The sequence below is a fragment of the Ictidomys tridecemlineatus genome, chromosome 8, assembly GCF_052094955.1.
Source record: "Ictidomys tridecemlineatus isolate mIctTri1 chromosome 8, mIctTri1.hap1, whole genome shotgun sequence".
Lineage (NCBI taxonomy): Eukaryota > Metazoa > Chordata > Mammalia > Rodentia > Sciuridae > Ictidomys > Ictidomys tridecemlineatus.
The window spans coordinates 136,537,598-136,565,037 of NC_135484.1; the positions used below are offsets into that span (position 1 = coordinate 136,537,598).

Here is a 27,440-nt window from a genome sequence, read left to right on the forward strand (position 1 = left end):
ATATGCACTTGCTTCCTTTTTCTATCACTTGGGTTTTATTAAATTATTTAGAATGTTATTTATATCTCCCCCATTAATTAGTAAAAATAGTTTAAAACTCATTAACTTTTAACATTACATAAAATGCTAAGGATTAGGGGTTGTAAGTAGCTTTAGTATCCTAGGATGATATATTTGAAGGATAATATATTTGAATAATCTGAAGAGTTCTTCAGAGAATCAGAAACAATAGGATATTTATCTATCTACCTATATTTCTTTTTTTATTGATTTTTATTATTTTTTAATATACGACAGTGGAATGCATTTAATCCTTAATACACATAGAGAGCACAATTTTTCATATCTCTGTATATGACGTATGTTCTTGTCAATTTATGCCATTATACACGTACTTTTTTTGCATTACAATTCTTATTACACATATATACCACAATTTTTCATATCTCTGTTTGTATATAAGGTATGTTGACGCCCAATTCAAGTCTTCATACACGTACTTTGTATAATGATGACCATCACATTCCACCATCCTTGCTAATCCCCTTCCCCCTCCCTTTCCTTTCCACCTTTCTTCTCTATCTAGAATTAATCTAATCCTCCCATGCTCTCCCTCCCTACCCCACTATGAGTCACCTCCCATATATCAGAGAAAACATTTGGCATTTGTTTTTTGGGGATTGGCTAACTTCACTCAGCATTATCTTCTCCAATGCCATCCATACCTGCAAATGCCATGCCATCCATACCTTCAAATGCCATGACTTTGTTCTTTTTTAATGCTGAGTAATATTCCATTGTGTATAAATGCCACATTTTTTTTTTTTTATCCATTCATCCACTGAAGGACATCTGGGTTGGCTCCACAGTTTAGCTATTGTGAATTGTGCTGCTATAAACATTGATGGGGCTGTGTCCCTGTAGGATGCTGTTTTTAAGTCCTTTGGGCATAGACTGAGGAGAGGGATAGCTGAGTCAAATGGTGGTTCCATTCCCAGCTTTCCAAGAAATCTCCATACTGCTTTCCATATTGGCTGCACCAATTTGCAGTCCCACCAACAGTGTAAGAGTGTACCTTTTTCCCCACATCCTTGCCAACACTTGTTGCTGTTTGTATTCATAATAGCTTCCATTCTGACTGGAGTGAGATGAAATCTTAGAGTAGTTTTGATTTGCATTTCTCTGATAACTAGAGATGATGATCATTTTTTTTTCATATAGTTGTTGATTTGATTTTATATCCTCTTTGGAGAAGTGTCTGTTTAGGTCCTTGGCCCATTTATTGATTTGAGTTATTTGGTTTTTTTTGGTGTTTAGCTTCTTGAGTTCTTTATATACCCTAGAGATTAGTGCTCTGATACCTGTATTTCTTTAAAGATAAAAATGTTATACTTTAAATTCTATACTACAACATTTTCTTTCTTTCTTTTTCTTTTTGGTACCTGGGATTTAATACAAGGGTGCATAACCACTGAGCCACATCCCCAGTCCTTTTTGTATTTTGAGATAGTGTCTCACTAAGTTGCTTAGGGCCTTGATGAATTGTTGAGGCTGACCTCGAACTTGCAATCTTCCTGTCTCAGCCTCAGAGTTGCTGACATTACAGAGATACACTGCCATGCCCAGCTATAGCATTTTATTCATCTTGAATTTTTCACTTGATTGCACGAGTGTAATTACGGTATTTTTATACTAATTTTTGTTGTTGAGTTTCTTGAATCTGTTACTTTATATCTGTCACAAATGTTGGAAATTTGTAGCCATTGCTTCTTCAGAAATATTTTCTTCTATACCAACATGATTCCTTCTCCTTGATTCTTAAAGCTGCAAGTTTTCTTCCAGCCGTTAGAATGTCACTTGGCATTTCTTTTAGTTGATGTTGGCTAATGATGAATTATTTTAACTTTTAGTCATCGAGAACACCTTTCTTTCATTTTAATTCCTGCATATATTTTCATTAGATATAGAATTCTGGTTTAAGAATTTTCCCCTCCTCCCATAAGCAGAAGATGTGTTTCTTTGTCTTTTAGCCACCATGAATTTGGGTGAGAAATTCACAGTAATTAGAATTGTTTTTTTTTTCTGGATAAACTTCAAATTTTCTTCTCTTAACATTTTTTTTAAAGAAAAATATGTATGATTAGTGAAAACAAATTATACCATAGACCGGTATTTTTCGGGGGGATACCAGGGACTGAACTCAGGGGTACTCGACCACAGAGCCACATGCCCAGCCCTATTTTGTATTTGACAAGGTCTCACTGAGTTGCTTAGCACCATGCTGTGGTGGAGGCTGGCTTTGAACTTGCGAACCTCCTGCCTCAGCCTCCTGAGCCCCTGGGATGATAGGTGTGTGCCACTGTGCCTGGCTTACATACTGGTTTTGGTGTGTGCAGATGCAATCCATAAAACTCATAAATGGCAGAGGAAAACGTGAACTATATTGCTGGGGGGCTTCTACGAAGGCCCTCATGTTTGAGGTCAAGGGAGAGACTGTGTTAACTCATTGCAGAACCTTTCAACATGCACATCGTTCAATGAGAATAGTGACTGGGTGCCAGAGAACGACGGGATTCTTTTACAGGGGAGGGGGGACTCCATGCTGGGGCTGACATGCTGACCAGTGAGCAGTCGGGGGCCGCGGGGGGAAGGACCCGCCTGTGCTGAAGGATGGAGGCTATGAAAGGAGCGACTGGAGGAAGAGCTGGTTTGGGGCAGGTGGAAAGGTCCTGAGAAGCTTCTGAAGAGGAGCAGCCTGGGGGACCTTCCCGGGGGACCCTCCAGGGGGCCCTTCCAGGGGGACCTTCCAGGGGTCCACGTGAAGCTTGGCTGGAAGATGGTCTAGCAAAGGGGAAGAGCCAAGGTTTGCAGCAGAGTATTGGAACAGTAATTGGGAGAATCCTGACCCCCCTGAGCACGCGTGGAGATCTGGAATGAAGAAAAGTCACCGCTCAGCAGGACCAAGGGGTCAGTGCCCTCCGGGAAGAGCCAGACTTTTTAGTGATGGCTTAAAAATTCTCATTTCTGGTGGACAAGAATCCAGACACTAAATTGAGGGTGGAGAGGAAGCAAATAGTGGCATTCCAAGTAGAAAGACGTTAGGGGAGCTGCTTCGAAGTGGGGCAGTACCAGGGAGGACAGGAGGCCCACAGAGGTAGAGGAAGAGGAGGCTGAAACACCTGGTAGGGCCACCCAGCCTCCGGTCTCACTTTCAGGAAACAAGCTGGGAGACGGGAAACCTCACCATGACAGAAGAAAGCAAGCCGTTGGCAGGAATCCCTGTTGAATCATTTTTGAAAGCTAAACGCACAATACCCATGTAGTTAAGTTAGTAGCTGGTCTGAGAAGGGCCATTCTAACCTCACGGTGGCCTGTTACTTGCTGCCCTTTGTTAGCCTGAGTGGTGGCACTGTGCCTTTCCCCAGCCAGGTCACAGGCACCGCTGCAGACTGCATGGAGCACTTGACCTCTGGCAGCTCCTCTGCAAAGTTCCTCCTATCCCTGGGCCTCGAGTTAGAAATCACCTGTGGAAGGGGAAAAAGGCACATTTATTCCCTGTTGATGGAATGGTAAATAAGAACAACCACTGTGGACATCAGTATGGAGGGTCCTCAAAAGACAAGGAACCCAACCGCCATGTGACCCAGGTAGGTCACTCAGCAGTTATTCTGAAGAATTAAAGTCAGCATACTGCTATAAATTGTATATTCATGTTTATTTTTTATTTTTTTTAAAGAGAGAGTGAGAGAGGAGACAGAGAGAGAGAGAGAGAGAGAGAGAGAGAGAGAGAGAGAGAGAGAGAGAGAGAGAGAATTTTTTAATATTTATTTTTTAGTTCTCGGCAGACACAACATCTTTGTTGGTATGTGGTGCTGAGGATCGAACCCGGGCCGCACGCATGCCAGGCAAATGCGCTACCGCTTGAGCCACATCCCCAGCCCCAGTATATTCATGTTTATAGCAGCACTTCACAGTTGCTCAGTTATGGAGCCAGCCTAGGTGTTTTTCAATGGAAAATGTGGTACATATATATACACAGTGGAGTTTTATTCAGCCATAAAAAAGAATAAAATTATCTTATTTGCAGGAAAATGGATGGACCTGAGAGCATTATGTTAAGTAAAACAAGCCAGACTCAGAAAGCCAAGGGCCATGTGTTTTCTCTCATATGTGGAAGCTGGAGAGGGAAAAGGAGAAAAGGGGTGGCGAATCTCATGAAATTAGTAGGGAGACTAGCAGAATAGAAGAAGGGGATTAGGGGAGGGAGGAGGGGAAGGAAAAGGTAGAAACTGGGGAAGGGAATTGGCCAAATTATGTTACGCACAAATATGTCCCGATGGATCCCACTATTATGTATAAATAGAGTGAACCAATTTTAAAAAATTAATTTAAAAAAAAAAGAAGTTCAACAACAAGCAGAGAGGTGGCGGAATCTTTGAGAGGAGAGGCCTGTTAGAAGATGGTCAGGGAATCAGGGTCATCATCCTTGGAAGGAATTAATGTAGCCCTCATGGGTTGCCAGTTAGTTCCCTGCTTGTAATCCCAGCCGCTCAAGAGGCAGAGGCAGGAGGATATCACAAGTTCGAGGCCAGCCTCAGCAACTGAATGAGACCCTCTCTCAAAATGTACAAAATTAAAAGGACTGGGGCTGTAGCTCAGTGGTAGAGTGCCCCTGGGTTCAATCTCTGGTATCAAAAAAAAAAAAAAAAATCTGAAAAGAATGGTCCCGGCTCCTATAGACAGCACCATGGCCTTCAGAAGCCAATTTTCATTTAAATGCATTTTTAGTTACTGACAGCTGGAGCAACATTTCCCAGCAGTTCCAATTCAGCAGTTCCATTGTGTCTCACAGGAAGGTTTGCAAATCCAAGGTGGAGTCATGCACAGACAGTGAGAACATTAAAGTCAAGGCATGGACTTGTTCCGGGAACACTCGCAGCACGAGGGAGGACAACGTGGCTATGGACAAGCAGGGTGGTTTCTTCTCTCGACACGCGCAGCCATTTATTGGGGTATCTTGTGAATAGTGCTAGAAAAGTAAGCTATGCTGTTAAACACACTGTCCTGAACCAATTGTCCAATGCTACCTACAGGGCATCAACATCTTTATTTTTTCCTGTTCTGGTTTCTCCACTCTATACTTTGCTTCTATGTCTACTTACATTGGCTTCTCCAAATCCCATAAAGGCACTGAAAACAAATGGCTATCCCTGGGGACAGCTGCCAAATCAGTACAAAGCCTGCCCCTCTTGGCTACTCCAAGGACACCTGTTCCTCTTCCTCCTCTGGGTTTCACGGGTGGGGGGAGTCCCAGATTTACTATTGAAACCTCTTTGGGATAAGCATATTCTTCACTTCCCAAATTGAAATGATGATAACTTTTAAAAATAAGGTTAAGGGAGAGTGATTTAGTTTTCTAAAATATATATTGATATAGTTCAGCTCTAGTTCAGTACGTGGGGCTAAATAGATTCCTGCTCCCTGCAATGGGTTATCCTGTTTACATAATGACTAGGGCTATAGCTCAGTGTTATAGTTTTCATTACATACAGCAAATTTTGACAGATGCTTACAGTCACATAACCACCACTACAATCAAAGTGAGAACATCTCCATTACGTCACAAGAGTTTATTTGGCCCATTTGTAGTCAAACCAATTTTCACTCATAGCCTCCAGTAACCGCTGATCTGCTCTCCACCTGTGTAACAATTTCTTCTTCTCCAGAATTTCAAATAAAATGAATGGAATCATGCAGAATCTAGCTTTATGAGTCCAGCTTTTGACACTCGGCCCGATGCATTTGAGATCCATGCGTGTTTTTGTGTGTGTTAATAGTTAATCCCCTTTTGATTACAGAAAACTCATCACAGAAAAAAACCATCAGTTTGTTCATTTCACTAAATGAAGGAAATTTGAGTTGTTTCCAGGTTTTGGCAATGATGAATAAAGCTGCTGTAAATATTTGTGTGAGGATTTTAGTGCAGACAGAAGTTTGTTTTCTAGGATAAATATAGAGAAGCCGTATTGGCCGGGTAATATATATTGTAGGTTTAATGACCAAACTGTTTTCCAAGACGGCGAAACCATTCTTCTTTCACAGCAGCAATGTGTTAGAGTTGCAGTTAGACCACATCTTTGTCCCCATTTGGGACTGTCATATTTTTTTTTGTAGCCATTCTAATAGGTGTGTAGTGATGTCTCATTGTGGTTTTAGTTTGCATTTCCCTAATCATTAACTACTTTGACTATCTTTTTAAGCACACCAGTCTGGCTGGGCACAATTCAGGAGCCACTTGTCAAAAGAAACTAACTTTATTTTTAGAACTACAAACGCCAAACAAAACAGCTCCTCAGGGAAAAAACCCTCAGAGCCCAACTGCCACCACCGGCTTCCACACGCCGCTCACCCCCACACCAGCCTCTCCACCTCCCACAATCCTCCTGCTCTTGAGGCTGATTGGCTGGGTTGCGTGGGCAGAGCCAAAGAAGTCACCCAGTGAGCAGCTCCGTGGAGGAGCCAATCAGCTAGATGTTGCTGGGGCCACTGTGAGCCAATCATCAGCCGGCAGCTGGAAGTTTGCTGGCAGCTGGATCATCAGCCGGCAGCTGGAAGTTTGCTGGGGCCCCTTTGGCTGTGGCTCTCAACATCTCCCCCTCTCTGTTTAAACAACAAGCATGTGGCTTAGGGACCGTGCCTGCCTTAGGTTGTCCAATACTACATATGGTCCTTACCCGTCTTTGGATGAGTTGACCTCAGGGCGTCAGCCTCCTGTCTTAGGTTGGTACCATTGTAATTGGATCTTACCCGTCATTGACTACCGGTCCAGTATACAGCCACACCTGTGGAGAGGTTTTTGTACCAGTGGGGGGGTGAGGTTCTTTGCCTCACCTCTGTTGGCCCCCAAATTTTAGCTGAATGATCATGACAAGCAGAAAGGAGGAAGATACACCAAGCCAATTGACGGCTCTTGTCATCAAGAATACGAGCAAAAATACCCCAACACTACCAAAAGTTGATGCACTAACAGATAGTTCACAATCCATACAAGTGAGTTCACAATGCATACAAGTGACACATAGTCTAGGCAAGTTCTGCAAGCAGTTCAGTGATGGCTATTGCAGAAGCTGTAGATTAGTTTTATCTTTGTCTTCACTGGCACTAGGATGAAGCTAGGAATTCTGGCAATAATGGCTAAAGAAAAAATTGTGTAACATTCCAGAAGGCACTAAAAGAAAACAATTTTCTTAATAATTTACATTGTCTTCACCGGCACTGTGATGAAGATAGGAATTCTGGCAATAATGGCTAAAGAAAAAATTGTGTAACGTTCCAGAAGGCACTAAAAGAAAACAATTTTCTTAACAATTTACATTATCTTGAAGAGAATTATTAAATATAATGAAAAGGAAAGGTGAAAGTAAACAAACAGATCTGTTAACCTCCTTTTTTGTTACATATTAAAACAATTCTTAACAGTTTTAAATTTACCCAATTTAAATTAAACCATTTAAATCACGTGAAATAAAAAAAAAAATATTTGGATCCATTTTTTCATGAGCGCTCATCATATATGATATATGGACATACGTACATTCAAACATATAACACAAAACACAAGTGTGCACACATAATATAATACATACAACACATAACATAATAGTAAAGGCCTTATAACTTTTTACAGGTGAAATCTCTATTGCAATGTTTAAAAACTCTATAGTCAAAAAAAAATAGAACTGATCAGCAAAACATTAACCTAGGTCTATATGAGCTAAAAAAAAAAACAAAATAGAACTTCATGATATGGGAAAGGGCAATAATAAAATAGATATTGAAAAAAGCATCCTGGTTCTGTCGCAGATGTAAGGATAGTCAAATTGGAGTTTTGGATATCAGCTGTTATGGATTTGAGCTAAATCATCTTCTTTTTGGTCTGTAGAAATCGCTTTAGTTAATCTCTCTGGAATCCAAATTGGCTGCTGTTCTCCCTGTGGAAACACAAAAACAGACCCCCGACTCCAGACAATCACTGGGTCAGAACCTTGGTTAATCTCTCTGGAATCCAAATCGGCTGCTGTTCTTCCTGTGGAAACACACAAACAGACCCCCGACTCCAGACAATTACTGGGTCAGGACCTTTCCATTGTCCTGTTAGAATATCTTTCCAAAGTACCTTGGGCTTATGTACATTTTTTGGACACATATGCCTTTCTGCAGCACTAAGTCCTGATGAATCCAAATTTAAAAAGTTTAGAGTAAAAAGGGTTATTTTAAGTTTATCTTTGGGGAATATATACCCCTTCCCAATTCCGTCTTTTTGCTTTAATAAGTACATTTTAATAGTTTGATGAGCTCTTTCAACTATGCCTTGTCCCTGTGGATTGTATGGGATTCCTGTTATATGAGTAATGCCAAATGATGAGCAAAATTGTTTAAAAGAAGTAGACGTATAACCAGGGGCATTATCTGTTTTTAACTGTTTTGGAATGCCCACAGTGGCAAAATTTTGTAAGCAATGAGCTATAACATCTTTAGTTTTTTCTCCGGCATGAAGTGAGCCCATCAAAAATCCAGAAGAAGTATCAACTGTAACATGCAAATATTTTAATTTTCCAAATTCTGGCAAGTGTGTGACGTCCATCTGCCAAATATGGTTAGGTATCAATCCTCTAGGATTGACTCCAAGATTAACTTGTGGTAAAAAGGTCACACAATTTTGACATTGTTTTATTATTTGTCTAGCTTGTTCCTTAGTTATTTTAAAACGCTTTTGTAAAGTATTAGCATTGACATGGAATCTTTTATGAAAATTTATAGCTTCTTCTAGTGTAGAGAAAATATGTATGTCATGTGTAGTTTTATCTGCTGAATCATTGCCCAAACTAAGGGCTCCAGGCAATCCTGTATGTGCCCTGATATGTCCTATAAAGAATGGATCTTTTCTGTCCCAGATTAAACTTTGTATAGTGGAAAACAAAGAGAAAACAGTAGAAGAAGGGGAAATCCTACCAGCATCTTCAAGGGATATTATAGCATTAACTATATACTGACTATCAGAAAATAAATTAAATACCGAATCTTTAAACATCACAAAAGTTTGTAATACTGCATTAAGCTCTACCTTTTGAGCTGATTGTTTGGGTACTAAAAATGTAAAAGTTTGATGAGGTGTAACTATTGCTGCTGTACCATTATTTGACCCATCAGTGAATATATTTGGAGCATTCATGATAGGTGTTTTTCTTGTCATTTTTGGAAAAATTACAGGATGCAATGACCAAAAAGACAATAAAGGATTAGATGGTAAGTGGTTATCAAATGAAACATTAGATTTGCACATGATTATTGCCCAAGTATTTAACTCATTAGCTAATTCATCAATTTGATTCATAGTATATGGAGTAATAATTTTATTGGGAGAAATTCCAAACACTCCCTTTGCTGCTTTTATTCCTTTGAGTATTAATTGTCCTACAGCCTCAGGATACCTAGTAAGAATAGTGTTAGGAGAATAAGATAAATGTATCCATAATAATGGACCTTCTTGCCAAAATACTCCTGTAGGAATATATTTTGTTGGTAGTACAATAAATAATAAAGGCAAACTTATATCAATTCTATCCAAATGCATATTTTCCATATATGTTTCAATGATTTTTAATGCCTTTCTTGCTTCAGGCGTTAACATTCGGGGTGAATTTGGATCTGATGGACCTTTTAGGATATCAAATAAAGGTCCCAATTCTCCTGTTGGAATACCTAGATAAGGCCTTATCCAATTTATGTCTCCTAATAACTTTTGAAAGTCATTAAGTGATTTGAGTTGATCTACTCGTATTTGAATTTTTGGTGGACGGACCATGGTTGAGGATAATAGAACTCCTAAATAATTAATTGGAAAATTTAATTGTACTTTATCTATTGCTATCTCTAGATTATAATTTTTTAATAAGTTTGTAAGTGTGGCATAACATTCTAGCAACGTGTTTTTAGCTTTGTGTGCTAATAATACATCATCCATATAATGAAATATTTGTAGTTCAGGATTTTGATTTCTAAGTGGCTGGATTATTTTGTTAACATAAATTTGACACATAGTTGGGCTGTTAGCCATCCCTTGAGGGAGTACTTTCCATTCATATCTCTGATCAGGACCTTCATGATTTAGTGCAGGGATAGTAAATGCAAAACGTGGACTATCTTCAGGATGAATTGGAATTGAAAAAAAAACAATCTTTAATATCTATAACTAAAACATACCAAGTTTTTGGCAAAGCAGACAATTGAGGAATCCCCGATTGAGCAGGTCCCATAATGACCATTTCATTATTAATGGCTCTTAAATCTTGCAATAATCTCCATTTACCAGATTTCTTTTTGATGACAAAAATGGGAGTATTATGGGGAGATACAGAAGGTTGTACATGTCCTTCCGCTAATTGTTGTTTGACCAGATCATGGGCTACTTGTATCTTTTCTTTAGTTAAGGGCCACTGAGGAACCCATACTGGTCTTTCTGATTTCCATGTAATTTTTATTGTCTCAGTGGCCCTTTGTGAAAATCCAACCCATGTCTGTCTGTTCCTTGATTTATTTGTATTGGTGTTGCTATACCTTCTTCTTGTTTTTCTAATCTTTTTCCTTTCCTAAAACCTTGTCTAGCCATAATAGTGGGTGCATTTTGATTGATATTATTTGTTAATGTCAAACCTAATTGATCTAGGACATCTCGTCCCCATAAATTTACGGGAAGATGATCCAATACATATGGCTGTATAGTTCCTTCACATCCTTCAGGATCCTTCCAATCTAATACCATTGCACTTCTATCGGGATTAGTCGCCATTCCTAGGCCTCGAAGTGTTTGAGTGGCTTGTTGTAATGGCCAATGTTTTGGCCATTCTTGACGAGAGATAATGCTAAGGTCTGCACCTGTATCCAGTAGCCCATTAAATTCATGTCCTTGAATATTTAGTTTTAGCATGGGGCGAGAATCTAAATTTAAAGAAAGCATAGCCCAATCTACACCTGTGGAGCCTAATCCCTTGGAACTTCTTTCTACAGCATGACTGGAAAATTTATCATGTAGGCTTGGTATTATTAGTAACTGTGCTATTCTATCTCCTGGTGAAATTATTGATATACCCTTTGGAGAACTGGCTATAATTTTTATTTCACCTTCATAATTGGGATCAATTACCCCAGGACTTATCATAAGTCCTTTTAGAGTAGAAGAGCTGCGTCCCAATAACAAGCCTACTGTTCCTTTGGGAAGAGGTCCTTTTACCTCTGTGGGAATGATTTGAACTCCCATCTCTGGAGTTAGTACTGATTTGGCGGAGGCGCAGATGTCCAACCCTGCGCTCCCTCTGGTTTGTCTGATGAGGGATCTGATGTCCTGGGCACTGCCCTGATGGGGTTGCTGGGGTTGCTGGGTTCCTCTAGTGCTCCATATATTTGTGGTTTGGGGCCCCGGAGCATTGGGGCCCCCTGTCCATTTTTTGGCAACGGAGCCTGATGCCTTTGTCCATGATATTGTGGATAAACACCTTGTCCTTGTTCGTTTTTTGATAATGGAGTACCCTCTATGGTGGTTTGAGAACGGTATTCATTAGCCCAATATAATGGAGTACCCTCTATGATGGTTTGAGAACGGCATTCATTAGCCCAATGTCTCCCTCTATGACATCGTGGGCAAATACCCGGTATTCTACTCCTTTGATACCTAGTTTTGTTAAACCCTCCTCCTATGGGGCAATTCCTTTTAAAATGTCCTGTTTGTTCACAATTGTAGCATGTTCTTGGCCTGGAATCTAAAGCCTGTTTTACTGCAGCTGCCACAATTTGCCCTTGTTCATTAATGTCTCTGGCATCTAAAGCCTGTTTTACTGCAGCTGCCACAATTTGCCCTTGTTCATTAATGTCTCTGGCATCTAAAGCCTGTTTTACTGCAGCTGCCACAATTTGCCCTTGTTCATTAATGTCTCTACATAATTTAATATATGTGTTTAAATCTTCCTGTTTCCATGGTCTAATGATATCTCTGCACCAACGATTCGCTTGGTCATAAGCCAGTTGTTTTATTAATGGCATTGCTTGTTCTGTATTCCCAAAAACTCTGGTAGCTGTTTGAATAAGCCTATCTACAAATTCAGCGTAAGGTTCATTAGCTCCTTGTATTATCTTAGATAATTGACCTTGTAAACCTCCATGTCCTTGTAAAGTCTTCCATGCCTTAACTGCATTTACAGCAATTTGTAAATATACACCAGGATCATATGCAAGTTGTTGCTGCCGATCCTCATAAGGTCACTTTCCTAACAACATATCTAGATTTCTCTGAGGATAACCAGCTGCTGCATTTCGACTAGCCATCTCCTTGCAAAATTCCTCATTGGCAACCTTCCATAACAGGTATTGACCTCCAGTTAACACAGCTTTACAAACATTAGCCCAATCTGCTGGCGTCATGTTTAAGTTGGTAATGGATTCGACCAAGCTTACAGTGAAGGGTGCTTGAGGACCATAGGTTGTTACAGCCTCTTTTAGCTCCTTCACTGATGTGAAATTTAAACCCTGGTGAATTCGCTGCCCTCCTACCTCAAATACAGGGCATACTTGAGATCCTGTCTCAGGATCCCAACTATCAACTGTGGGGTTTGGGGCTCTCCTAGCATATGGAGGTGGTGCTGTTGATTGGACACTTATGCCCTCTGGTAGAGGTGGTGCTGTTGGTTGGACACTTTCGCTCTGTGATAGAAAGATGTTATTAGCAGTCTCCTGTTGTAACTTTTCCCCTGATGGCTTTTTCTGCTCTAAACTTCCTTCCTCTGTCTCACTAGCTCGAAAGACCTTCTCTTGTACTTGTATCAATATGTCTTCTCCTTCCTCTACCTTTGTCTGAACTGAAGGCTTTGGACTAAGCAAACCAGATATGTACGTCCACAATGGCAATGTGCCAACTGGCAGAGTCCCTGGGTTGTTCTTTTCTATTCTTTTTAAATCTTCACCATGATGGTTCCATTGTGATATATCTAACAACTCCTCCTTAAAAAGCCATGAGCTATATTTTTGTATTATATCAACGTATGCCCTGACTGCTCTTGATTTTACTGGGAAGCCTCCTTCCTCTAACAATTTACTTAACACTCTTTCGGTTTGTTTTTTACTAATTGCTGATCCCGTATTTCTACTATAATACAACCCAACAAGATAACACCAAACAAAACCGAGACAGAATCCAATAAAAATGGAACCACACAAAATCATTATATCAGCCTTTCTATCCTCCTGACATGGAACCTGACATATGCATCTGTCCTTTCTCCCTATCTGTTCCTCAGACGCAAATAGTTTTTCCTCAAATGTGAGCGGTTTTTCTTCCCTCTCACTCATCTCCAGGGACAGGCAACTTAAAACAAAAATGAAGCAAAACAAAAGAGTAAACTTAGAATGGCTACCCATCCTCTCGCCCTGACCTCAGGGGCGGGCAGTTTACTTACCCTCAGTCGCTCCCCGTGCGAGCCACCAAATGCCGCAGTCTGGCTGGGCACAATTCAGGAGCCACGTGCCAAAAGAACTAACTTTATTTTTAGAACTACAAACACCAAACAAAATAGCTCCTCAGGAAAAAACCCTCAGAGCCCAACTGCCACCACCGGCTTCCACAAGCCTCTCACCCACACCAACCTCTCCACCTCCCACAATCCTCCTACTCTTGAGGCCGATTGGCTGGGTTGCTTGGGCGGAGCCAAAGAAGTCCCCCAATGAGCAGCTCTGTGGAGGAGTCAATCAGCTAGATGTTGCTGGGGCCGCTGTGAGCCAATCATCAGCTGGCAGTCTGAAGGGCAGGGAAACAGCCCAATGAACATCACCGCAGAGGAGCCAATCAGCTAGATGTTGCTGGGGCCACTGTGAGCCAATCATCAGCTGGCAGTCTGAAGGGCAGGGAAACAGCCCAATGAACATCACCGCAGAGGAGCCAATCAGCTAGATGTTGCTGGGGCCACTGTGAGCCAATCATCAGCCGGCAGCTGGAAGTTTGCTGGCAGCTGGATCATCAGCCGGCAGCTGGAAGTTTGCTGGGGCCCCTTTGGCTGTGGCTCTCAACACCTAATTATTAACTACTTTGACTATCTTTTTAAGCACTTAGTCTCCATCCTCATCAACTTGCTGTGAGATATCTATACAAACTTTTTTTTTTTTTAATTCCAGTGCTGGGGATTGAACCCAGGGTTCTTGCATACCAGACAAGTGTTCTACCACTGAGCTACATCTCCGTCCCTTTAAAGAATTTATTTTGAGGCAGGTTCTCACTAAGTTGCCCTGGCTGGTCTGGAATTTGCAATTCTTCTGCCTCACCTTTGTGAGTAGCTGGTATTATTTCACCCGGCCAACCTTATGACTATTTTTGTTTAAATTAGGTTTTGTTTTTCTTCGTTGAGTCTTGAGAGATTTTTTTTTAAATGTAGATTTTAAATGAAGATTTTAAATGTAGATTTTAAATGAAGATAATCAGAAATTATTTTGAATCCTTATACTCCAATAAAATAGAAGATAGTGAAGGCATAGATAAATTCCTTAAGTCTTATGATCTGCCCAGATTGAGTCAGGAGGATATAGACAACCTAAACAGACCAATAACAATAGAGGAAATAGAAGAAACCATCAAAAGATTACCAACTAAGAAAAGCCCAGGACCGGATGGGTATACAGCAGAGTTTTACAAAACCTTTAAAGAGGAACTAACACCAATACTTTTCAAGCTATTTCAGGAAATAGAAAAAGAGGGAGAACTTCCAAATTCATTCTACGAGGCCAACATCACCCTGATTCCGAAACCAGACAAAGACACTTCAAAGAAAGAAAACTACAGACCAATATCTCTAATGAACCTTGAAGCAAAAATCCTCAATAAAATTCTGGCGAATCGGATTCAAATACATATCAAAAAAATTATACACCATGATCAAGTAGGATTCATCCCTGGGATGCAAGTCTGGTTCAATATACGGAAATCAATAAATGTTATTCACCACATCAATAGACTTAAAAATAAGAACCATATGATCATCTCGATAGATGCAGAAAAAGCATTCAACAAAGTTCAGCATCCCTTTATGTTCAAAACTCTAGAAAAATTAGGGATAACCGGAACATACCTCAACATTGTAAAAGCAATCTATGATAAACCACAGGCCAGCATCATTCTGAATGGAGAAAAATTGAAGGCATTCCCTCTAAGATCTGGTACAAGACAGGGATGCCCTCTCTCACCACTTCTGTTCAACATAGTCCTTGAAACACTGGCCAGAGCAATTAGACAGACAAAAGAAATTAAAGGCATAAAAATAGGAAAAGAAGAACTTAAATTATCACTATTTGCAGATGATATGATCCTATACCTAGCAGACCCAAAAGGGTCTACAAAGAAGCTATTAGAGCTAATAAATGAATTCAGCAAAGTGGCAGGATATAAGATCAACACGAATAAATCAAAGGCGTTCCTGTATATCAGTGACAAATCCTCTGAAACGGAAATGAGGACAACTACTCCATTCACAATATCCCCCCAAAAAATAAAATACTTGGGAATCAACCTAACAAGAGAGGTGAAAGATTTATATAATGAAAATTACAGAACCCTAAAGAAAGACATAGAAGAAGACCTTAGAAGATGGAGAAATATACCCCGCTCATGGATAGGCAGAACTAACATCATCAAAATGGCGATATTACCAAAAGTTCTCTATAAGTTCAATGCAATACCAATCAAAATCCCAACAGCATTTCTTGTAGAAATAGATAAAAGAATCATGAAATTCATATGGAATAATAAAAGACCCAGAATAGCAAAAACAATGCTAAGCAGGAAGTGTGAATCAGGCGGTATAGCGATACCAGACTTCAAACTATACTACAGAGCAATAGTAACAAAAACAGCATGGTACTGGTACCAAAACAGGCGGGTGGACCAATGGTACAGAATAGAGGACACAGTAACCAATCCACAAAACTACAACTACCTTATATTTGATAAAGGGGCTAAAAGCATGCAATGGAGGAAGGATAGCATCTTCAACAAATGGTGCTGGGAAAACTGGAAATCCATTTGCATCAAAATGAATCTGAATCCCTATCTCTTGCCATGCACAAAAGTTAACTCAAAATGGATCAAGGAGCTTGATATTAAATCAGAGACATGGCATCTGATAGAAGAAAAAGTTGGCTACGATCTACATACTGTGGGATCGGGCCCCAAATTCCTCAATAGGACACCCATAGCGCAAGAGTTAACAACTAGAATCAACAAATGGGACTTACTCAAACTAAAAAGTTTTTTCTCAGCAAAAGAAACAATAAGAGAGATAAATAGGGAGCCTACATCCTGGGAACAAATCTTTAATCCACACACTTCAGATAGAGCCCTAATAACCAGAATATACAAAGAACTCAAAAAATTAGACAATAAGATAAGAAATAACCCAATCAATAAATGGGCCAAGGACCTGAATAGACACTTCTCAGAGGAGGACATACAATCAATCAATAAGTACATGAAGAAATGCTCACCATCGCTAGCAGTCAGAGAAATGCAAATCAAAACTACCCTAAGATACCATCTCACTCCAGTAAGATTGGCAGCCATTAGGAAGTCAAACAACAATAAGTGCTGGAGAGGATGCGGGGAAAAGGGCACTCTTGTTCATTGCTGGTGGGACTGCAAATTGGTGCAGCCAATTTGGAAAGCAGTATGGAGATTTCTTGGAAAGCTGGGAATGGAACCACCATTTGACCCAGCTATTCCCCTTCTCGGTCTATTCCCTAAAGACTTAAAAAGAGCATGCTACAGGGACACTGCTGCATCGATGTTCATAGCAGCACAATTCACGATAGCAAGATTGTGGAACCAACCTAGATGCCCTTCAATAGATGAATGGATAAAAAAAATGTGGCATTTATACACAATGGAGTATTACTCTGCATTAAGAAACGACAAAATCATAGAATTTGGAGGGAAATGGATGGCATTAGAGCAGATTATGCTAAGTGAAGCTAGTCAATCGTTAAAAAACAAATACCAAATGACCCCTTTGATATAAGGGGAGTAAACAAGGACAGGGTAGGGACGAAGAGCTTGAGAAGAAGATTTACATTAAACAGGGATGAGAGGTGGGAGGGAAAGGGAGTGAGAATGATATATAAGAGGAAAGGAGGGGTAAGACAAGATAATACAAATGGAAGAAATTATTTACAGTAGAAGGGGTAGAGAGAGAAAAGGGGAAGGGAGGGGAGGGGAGGGGGGATAGTAGAGAATAGGACTGACAGCAGAATACATCAGACACTAGAAAAGCAATATGTCAATCAATGGAAGGGTAACTGATGTGATACAGCAATCTGTATACGGGGTAAAATTGGGAGTTCATAACCCACTTGAATCAAACTGTGAAAGATGATGTATCAAGAACTGTGTAATGTTTTGAACGACCAACAATAAAAAAAAATGTATCTGGATTCAAGTTTTGTCAGAAAATTTTGAAATATTTCCCCCCATGTGTGGTTTGTAATTTCAGTCTTGGAGTGGTGACTGTTACACAGTAATGTTCTTAATTTTTATAGAGTCCAATTAATCAAAAATTTTTTTTCTTTCATAGACTATGCTTTCAGTGTTGAGGTGAAAAGACTTTTGCCTAAACTAAAGTCATGAAGATTTTTCTCCTATGTTTTCTGTTAAAATAAATAATTTACATTTAGGTTTACTGTTACTTTTGAGCTGGTATTTGTATAATAGGTGAAGTGTAACTCAGGGATTTTCTTTAAAAAAAATATTTCAAATAGTTCCAATACTTCTGTTGATCAGACCATCCTTACTGTGTTGAATTTTTACATTTTTCAAACATCAGTTGCTCTGTGTATGTGTATATGTGTGAGCATGTGTGTGTGTGTGTGTGTGTGTGTGTGTGTGTGTGTTGTGGGGGAATTGAATCCAGGACCTTGTGCATGCTAGGCAAGTGCTTTACTGCTGAGCTACACTCCTAGCCCCAGTTGACCATATTTATGTGGGTCTATTTCTAGATTCTCTATTCCATTTTTATATGTGTCTATACAGTATTGATGAGTATAGTTTTATAATGAGTCTCAAAATGAAGAAGGGCAGTCTTTCAACTTTGTTCTTCTCTTGGCTTAGTATGTTTACTTTGACATTCCAAGACTTTTAGAGTTAGCTTGCTCATACCTATAAACAATCCTGCTTGGAGCTTTAATTGGGATCCACTGAATCTATAAATCAACTTTGCGAATTAATGGCTTAGAAATATTGTGTTACTTCTCTTCTGTTTTCTGGGGAAATGTTGTCTAAAAGTGATACATCCTTTACTCTGAAATCTATTCTGTTTAAGGTTAACATAGTCTACTATCCAAAGGGAGCTACAGATCTAATGCAATCTTTGTGAAAACCCCAGTGACTATTCTTGTATAAATGCAAAAGTTCATATTCATATGGAATTTGCCGCTGAATAGACAAAAGCAGTATTGAAGAAGACAAATAAATTTGGAGCACCAGTACTTCCTAATTTCAAGACTCAACACAAAGAGCAGTGATCAAAACTGTGTGGCATGAAGATAAGCATGTAGCTCCATGAAATGGAATGAAACGGGCAATGTTAAACCCACACACTGTGGCCAGTAGTGCCAGGACCATTCAACGGGAGGAAAATGGTTTCCTCGACAAGTGATGCTGAAACAACTGGATATCCAAATGTAAAAGAATGAACTTGGACCTCTGCCTCACACCATACACAAAAATCAACTTAAAGTGAATCAAATGTAAGTGATAAATTGAAACTTTTTAAAGGAAAACATGGGGACACATCTTCATGACCCTGATTAAGTAAAAGAAGAAAAAAAAATTGACAGATTAGGCTTCAGCCAAATTAAAATAAAAAACTTTTGTGTTTCAAAGGACACTTTATCAAGAGTGTGAACAGAAAAACCAAAGAATGGGAGGAAATTTTTGCAAAGCATATATCTGATAAGAGCTTAATATCCAGTGTAAAAAAAGAACTGAACCTAACGTATACCATGCTAAATGAAATAAGCTCAGAAACAGAAATAAAAATACTACATAGTCTCACTTTTATATGGACTCTTAAAAAAACAACAAAAAAAAATTAAGATCCCCACACCTGGCACTCCCCCCAAATTCATATACATGGGAACAGAGAGCAAAATAGTGGTTACTGTGTGTGTGTTTGTGTGTGTGTGTGTGTGTGTGTGTGTAGGAAATGGAGAGATGTAGATCAAAGGGCACAAAGTTGCAGTAATGTAGGATGAATAAGTTTGGAGATCTAATGTACAGCATGAGGACTAGTTAATAACATAATATTGCACACTGGACATGTCTAAGAAAAACGTGTTTTTGGTATTTTCACCACAATAAAAAGGTTAACTGTGAGATGATGGATATATCAATTTTCTTGACTCATAATCATTTCACTATGTACTATGCATCAAAACATAATGTTGCACACCTTACATATATAGCATACGATAAAAATAAACAAAAAAGAAAAAAGCAACCTAATTAGAAAATGAGCAAAGGATTTGAATGGATATTTCTCCAGAAAGATATAAAAATGGCCAATTAGCACATGAAAAAATATTTGACATCATTAATTATTAAAGGAAATCAAAACCACATTGAGATGCCACTTCATATCCATTAAGATGGCTAGAACAAAAGGGACAGGCAATACGTGTCCTTGAAAATGCAGAGAAACTGGAGCCCTCACATATTTTGGGTGAGAAGGTCAATTCCAATGCAGCTGCTTTGGAAGACAGTTTGGTAGTTCCTCTAAATGTAAAACAGAATTATCACGTGACCCAGCATTTCTGATAGCACATGCCCAAGAAAATGGAAAACAGGTGTCCAAATATATTAAAGCTTTTACAACACAATTCATGATAGCCAAAACAGGAAGACAATCCAAATGTCCATCAACAAATGACCGGCCATACAATATATGGTACATTCATTTGATAGAGTAAAACCATAAAAAAGGAGTGAAATACATGGTAGAACATGGACACATTGCAAAAGAGAATATGCTAAGTGAAAAAAGTCAGAAATAAAAAGTCCATATTGTATGATCCATTTATATGAAATATCTAGAATAGGCAAATCTATATATAGTGAAAGTGGATTGACTGTTTCCAGGGACTGGGGCAGGGGAAAATGGGAGTGCTTAATGGATGTAAGGTTTCCTTTTGTACTTATAAAAAAAGAAAAAATATACACATATATATACACAACACACACATTTATATAATGCTAATGAATTATACACTTTAGAATGCTTTTCTTTATGTTATACAAATTTTGCCTCCAAAAAAAAAAAAAAATCCAAGAAACTCACAACCCCAGTCTACTCACAAGACAAATATCACACAAATTCCAATTGAGGGATGTTCTAGAAACATTTTCCAAGATTCCCAGCCAGCGGTCCTCAAAACCAAAGGTCATAAGAAACAAGGAAAATAAGAGAAAGGGTCACAGACAAGATTAAAGGCGATGTGGGATCCTGGAGCATAAAAGGAGTATTAGAAACTAAGGAACTCTGGCTGGGCATGGTGGTGCACACCTGTAATCCCAGCAACTCGGGAAGCTGAGGCAGGAGGATCATGGGTTCAAGGCTAGCCTCAACAACTTAGGGAGGCGACTTAGTGAGACCTTGTCTCAAAATAAAAAATAAAAAGGACTGGGGATGTGGCTCAGTGGTTAAGCATCCCTGGGTTTAATTATAGTATCCTCCCCGCCGGTCTCCCCGCCCCGCATGAAAAAGAAGAAACCAAGGAAATCTGAATAAACAAGTAAACTAACAAGATGTTAATAACAGTGGAAATTAAATGTGGGGTACACGGGAACTCTGTTCTGAAAAAATAGTCTATTATTTTAAAATCCTTTGTCTAGTGTTGATCTATGGGTTTTGGTAGATCAACTGGTTAGCTTTGGACTCAATGTTTGTAGTTGGTGGTTTTGGTGTCAATTCAGATTTCCAAGACCTCGCTATGCTTTCTGACTGCCATATGCACTTGTGGCTCAAGGGACAGCCTAGAAATCCCAGGGCTGTGTGTTCAAAACATTTGCTACGTGCTTTCTGAGTCTGTTGCATGTGCTTCCCAGGGCTGAACCTAGGACTCATAATGATCCATTCACAGAATTAGGGGATGCCTGTCTCCAGTCCTCTCCTTACTGGGATTTCCACCACACTCAATTAACCAGGGTCCTCCTGTGATTCCTCTGTCCAGAAGCATACGTTCCTGGCCCCTGTTGGATTTGGGGTAGTTACATGGTGCAGGCAGAATGAGTACTACTTTGCAATTGAGGCTGATCTTGGGGCAGAAGTCAAAAAAAAAAAATGAGAGAAAAAGAAAGAAAGATAAAAAGGGCATTCTTCCCAAGTCCTCAAGATCCCTTTTCTGGTCTGGCTAGAAAAAGTGGGTTAATGTAGAATTTTTGCTCCTCTGTACAGTCTGTGTAGTTCTGTTTTTGACCTTTTCTTCGATCAAAGCCAGGAGACGAAAACACACTCAAAAGAGTAACAACACTGTATTGGTATTCGTTAAAATTTTAAAACTTCTTCCCCAAATCACCTGTTCTTGTTTACTTTTTGGAGTATTCACATGGTTGATTTTTGTACCTTGTTGTGATCAGTGGGCAAGATTGGCTGTGATGGGTTTATTCCACTTTAACTGGCTCCTGAAGCTCAAGATTTGTTCTTGAATCAGTCTTTAACCTGTCCATGATTTCCAGTGCACACTGGCTCCCCTAGCTCCTTCCCCTCCTGTTTTAGCTTCCCATGTCTTCTAAACAATCCATTAGCTACAAGGTGCTTGACTTATCTGCATGGTTTCCTAGATTTTGCTAGCCTTCTTCTCCTGCTGTGGTGGTTCTTTGAACTGATTCCCCAAGTAGCAAACCTCTCATGTCCCTAAGAACCCACATCTGTGAATGGGTACAGGATGGCCTATAATGGGGTGCTGCTTTGTGCTGTGGATGCCACTATCTTCTGGTTGTGGACAAGTCTAGGTGTGCTTTGACTTCTCTGGATCTTTGTTATGTCCCAAGTGTGCCCAGCTTGCCATTCTTAGAGGTCATCGAAAATAAGACAAGGTTAGAGCTGAGATATTGAAGTGAAAAGGGGCAGGAGACCAAGAGCCAACCGAGGTAGTGTAGGGTTCCATGTGAGTAGGCACAGCTGTTGAAGAGCTGTGCCCTGGCAATGTCCCTAATGTGTACAGCCTTCTTGGAAAAGGAATGATGGGTCACCTAGGATCGGCCTCCAGAAAAATCTCATTTTAAATCCCTCAGTGGTGGCAAAATTTATCCTTTGAAGGAAAAGTCCTCTGGAATGGAGCCATCTCTGGTCCCCGCAATGAGTTACCAGGTTGGTGTTGCAATCGTTGATTCCAAAAGGGATGGAAACGCAAAAAGGCGACTTGTGTGGCCTCTAAACCATCTCAAAGGCAGTTATAAAAGAAGATCCAAGTGAATTTTGAGGGATGGCAGTGCTGCCTCCTGAGGTCACTCCATCCCGATTAAAATCCTTGCCTGTTTTAATATCAATGTGATAAACCAGTCCATTAACTTCTAAGCGCTTGATTCAAGTGCTTAGTTTCCTAGATTTTGCTAGAATTCTCCCTTCTGTTGAGGCATCTCTTCACACTGATTGCCTGGTCTATCAAGTGTGTTCGTCACAGTGACAAAACGCTCGACATAGACAACTTAAAAGGAGGAAAGGAAAGGAGGTAGCCGTAGTTCGTCGTGACCCCAGACGGTTTTTTAGCGACGCCTGCCACCTTCCTTCCTTTGGTTCCCGCCATGCCGATGAACCAGGTAAAGCCCTATCACGGGGGGCGGCACACCGCTGCGTGTAGAGCTTCCCACCTGCGTGTACCGGCTCCCCAACATGTACTGTAGGACCGGCAGCCCCACGCCCGAGGCGGGCCACGTGCAGGAAGCATCTGACCCCTCTCTGCAAGCTCTTGAGTCCCGCCAAGATGATATTTTTAAAACGTTTGTATGAGTTGAAAGCTGCAGTCGATGGTCTCTCCAAGATGATTCACACACCAGATGCAGACATGGATGTGACAAACATCATGCAAGCTGATGAGCCCACTTCTTTCACAACCAATGCATTCGATTTGCATTCAGTGCTTGGAAAGGACTATGGAGCGCTGAAAGACAACGTGATCAACGCAAACCCTGCCTCCCCTCCTCTCTGCCTGCTCGTGCTGCATAGGTAGCTCTGTGAGAGCTACAGGGTGCTATCCACTGTGCACACACATTCATCAGTGAAGAGTGTGCCTGAGACCCTTCTCAAGTGCTTTGGGGAACAGACTAGGAAAGAGCCCCGTCATGAGTATCAGCTGGGCTTCACTTTAATTTGGAAGAATGTGCCCAAGACTCAAATGAAGTTTAGTGTCCAGACAATGTGCTCCATTGAAGGAGAAGGGAACATTGCACGTTTCTTGTTCTCTCTGTTTGGCCAGAAGCATAATGCCATCAACTCAACCCTCATAGATAGCAGGGTAGATATCGATATTTTTCAGCTAAAAGAGGGGAGCAGTAAAGAAAAGGTAGCTGTTTTCGCTCCATGAACTCTGCTCTGGGGAGGAGCCCGTGGCTGGTTGGGAACGAGCTCACCGTGGCAGATGTTGCGCTGTGGTGTGTGCGCCAGCAGACAGGAGGCTGCAGTGCCGCGGTGGCTAAGATCATGGGAAAACCTGGCCCCCTTCAATGCTGCGCTCAAGCTCCTTAAGTGAATTTCAACAACTGGTTTTAAAGGGTTTTCATTTTAAGAATGGTGCTGCTTCATGCCTATTGCCAATAAGGGGACTTGTACTAGAATCAAAGTCTTTATATTAGGACCGTTTTCAAATATCAATAAAAGCATCACATAAAAAAAAAAAAGGAGGAAAGATTTATTTTGGCTCATGTTTCCAGAGATTTCAGTCCATGATAATGTCCCTTAAGTCTCATTGTTTCTGGGCCTGCGGTGAGGCAGAATGTCACCTAAACATGCTGTGCAGAAAGACGTGGCAAAGCAAAGTTGCCCAGCTCACGGCTGTCAGAAAGCAGAGAGAGAAAGAGAGAGAAAGCGTGGGGTGTTGGGGACAAGACTCTTGCAGGGAGGGCATGCCTCCAGACACCTACTTCCCTCAACTAGGCCCCATCTTGGACAATTTGCACCAATTCCCATCAAATTATAACTCCGTCAAGGCCTTAATCCATTGGTGCAGGTAGGACCCTCATGATCCAATCACTTCCCAAAAGTCCCACCTCTGATCATCACTGAATTGAAGACCAAGCACATGATGAGCCTGGTCATGGGGGAAACACCCTAACATCCAAACCATAATATCAAGGTTGTCAGTTAGGAAATGGGTTCAGCTGCAAATAACAAAATTATGAAAAACAGTGGCTTCAACCAACTAAAGGTTTACTTTTCTTCACTTACCTGAGCATATTTCTAGCTTCAAGGGTTACTGGGAAATGTTTTTCAGATTTTTCTCCAGTGTTCCCCATCTTTAAACAAATTAAGGATTTTTTGTTTCGTTTTTGTAAGGAAGAAGGGGAGAATGATTCTTGCATTGACAGACCATTGGTCTCTCTGTTATATGCAGTAAACAAAAATCGGATCTAAGTCCCTGGATCTGCTGGGATCACAAGGGAAAAGATTAATTAAGGTTTTAAGCTCAGGGCTGTCAACGGGAAATGATGGGAAGCTGAACATTATTGCTTGTTTACTAATGACTCTTCTTTGGCTCCTGGTTATCATTAGATATGATGCCAGTCCAAGCAGGACTCCAGAATTAGTTGGCCTTGGACATCAATGAAGATGAGAAATTCAGCTATATTAGTCTAGATCATTAAAATTCATTTGAGTTTATTTTTTTTTCCTTTTCTTTTTCTTTTTGAGATCTTGAACCACCCCTTGATTTTGAAACATCTTGGTGAGGATGATTGAAGGATCACTTGGCAAGCTGTTGGTTACTTAAAATGCAGTATTTATACCTACTTCTTCTTTATGTTCCAGGTAATTCTTATTGCTAAAATGTCCATCCATCCGTCCATCCATCCATCCATCCATCCATCCATCCATCTATCCATCTGCTTGTCATTTTCTGAGTACCTATTGTGAATTGGATTTGCTGCTGGATACTAGGAACTCACAGGTGAGAAAGAAGGGAATGATGGTTATTTCTGAGGACCTCGTGGTCCATCACATTAGACAAGACATTTCCTGGTTCACAGGGACCAGTGGGCAAGTGCATCTGGGCGTAGGTGCCTCTGGTTCTTCCCATAACTCAGGGTAAATGATGTGAGCATCTTCCTCTCCACTCACTCTCTTCTATTTGTTTATTCAGATGAGAAAGAGAGAACCAGGCCTTTATCATACAAAGGCCTAAATCTGAAAATCCAAGCCAAGGCTGGGACTTTCTCTTGCATGAGAATGACTAGATTTGGCCTTCATTTCTGCTTCACATTTTGCTTTGTTCTTTCTCCAATGTATGAAATTGCCTTCCCATTTCAGCCCAGCACGGTGAAATCTGCGCTCAAAGCATCCTCACTGGATTGACAACATGTCCCCTGGGGACATGATGGAGCTTGTTTAATGCCTATAAGAGGTGGGAAAGCTCAAGCCAGAGGCACAGAGTTCCTCCAAGGCCCCTCAGTCCACAGTAACTTCTGTTGATTTATGGCTGCCTTTTTTTTTCTCTTTAAAGAAAAACACTTTAAATTTTTTTAAAAAAATTTCCCCTTTATGAATTTAAAAACTAACTCTTAGACCCACACGGGAAGAAATTTTAAGAGCAAAATCTAAGAGCAACATGATGACAAATGGCACCAAAACTGTATCTACCGGGTGTATTGTTATTATTTTTCTTTCTATATTCTGCTTAACCCTAATAGTGGCATTGATTGTGTCGAAAAAATGTTCTGGAGCTCAAGAGGACCTGGGACAGTCAGTCTAAAGGTGGAAGCCACTTTTACTTACAAGATATCAGCAGAAGAGAGAGAGGCGTTGGTGGGTAAAGCTGACGTTTCTATTGATTAGGAGAAATTTCCATTGAAAAGACAGTGTGCTACTCATAGTTCAAGAGGAGGGGGCGCAACACGCACAGAGTGGAAAGCGCCCAGTGAAGGACCACGGTTGGTCGGTCAGTCAGGAGGCAGAGGGTAGGGGGAGCTACAGGCACGGGCTTCCCTGTGAGTTCATGCAAGAAAGAACAGGCAAGGCAGGTTTAGGATGGACCAGACTGAAAAATTCCAGTTGGGCTCTGGGATATAGGGGCTGTTCCCACTGCTGACCCTGGGCTAATTAGGGAAGGTGGGTATTGGCCCAAGTGTGAAGCCTCCATAAAGGAGGTGTTTGGAGTACAGACTCTGGCTTGGTTGGTTGGTATTTGAAAAGCAGCTTCCTGGGCAAGTTATTTGCTTTCTTTAGGAATTAACTAAGGCAGGAGGAACAGCCAGTCCCTCCAAGGCCTGAATGTCAAAACATCAGCGCACAGACAATGCAAGACATGGCTGATACACTGCACTAGACAGGGGAATACAATAGTGAGGAAGCGAGTAGCAACAACAACAAAAAGTGTGTGTTTAGGAGACAGACATTAAAGAAACACAACCATCAATTACAGTAATAGAAAAGTGAATGACCAAGGAATTAATCCTGATCAGATGAACTGAATCCTCACAACAACTGTGTGGGAAGGCAAAGCGCAAAGCGGAGGGTTGTGATCCACATTTTCTTAGTTTACTAAGTAAGCATTCATTGAATGCTCATTATATACCGAGGCAACAGAAATATTGAGAAAACGAAGAATTGGGGTCTCTCCCAAGAGAAACAGGAAGCTCACAGACAATCTCAGGATGATGTGCTTAGTGCTGCTGTGCAGGGGAGAGGTGGGGGGTGGAACGCCATCCTGCAGACAGCTGGAACAGGAAGGCTGCAGGAGGTGGAGGGGGACCTGGGGCATGTTCCGGGAATGGGGGAGGGACCTGTATTGCAAAAGTGCAAAGGTGTGAGAGGACACTGTGGTCCCAGCGGGGAGCATTTCAAAAGGAGAAGGTGGAAAGTGCTACCTCTAAAATCCCAATCTTGGAAGTGGTACGGTATCATGTCCATGATGATCTGCTGGTTCAAACAGGCGACTAGGTCAGTCCAGATTCAGCAGGAAGGGGTAAGCACTTACCTCCTGTAAGTGGTAAGGCCCCTGCCCCCCCCCCAAAAATGCATTTGGAAGGGGAAACATGCAGCCACCTGGAATCACATGCTGATGCAGGTCACCCAGTGTAGGGAAAGGATCCACAGGAATGGAGGAGAAGTTGGTGCTCCTACCACCATAGAGGAAGCTTGCCAAGGAATTAA

General features: G+C 40.8%; 1 pseudogene; it reads left to right on the forward strand.

Moving 5' to 3' along the window:
- The first annotated feature begins 22,882 nt into the window (after positions 1-22,882).
- Positions 22,883-23,974, forward strand: LOC101961542 (aminoacyl tRNA synthase complex-interacting multifunctional protein 2 pseudogene; annotated as a pseudogene).
- The last annotated feature ends 3,466 nt before the right edge of the window (positions 23,975-27,440 follow it).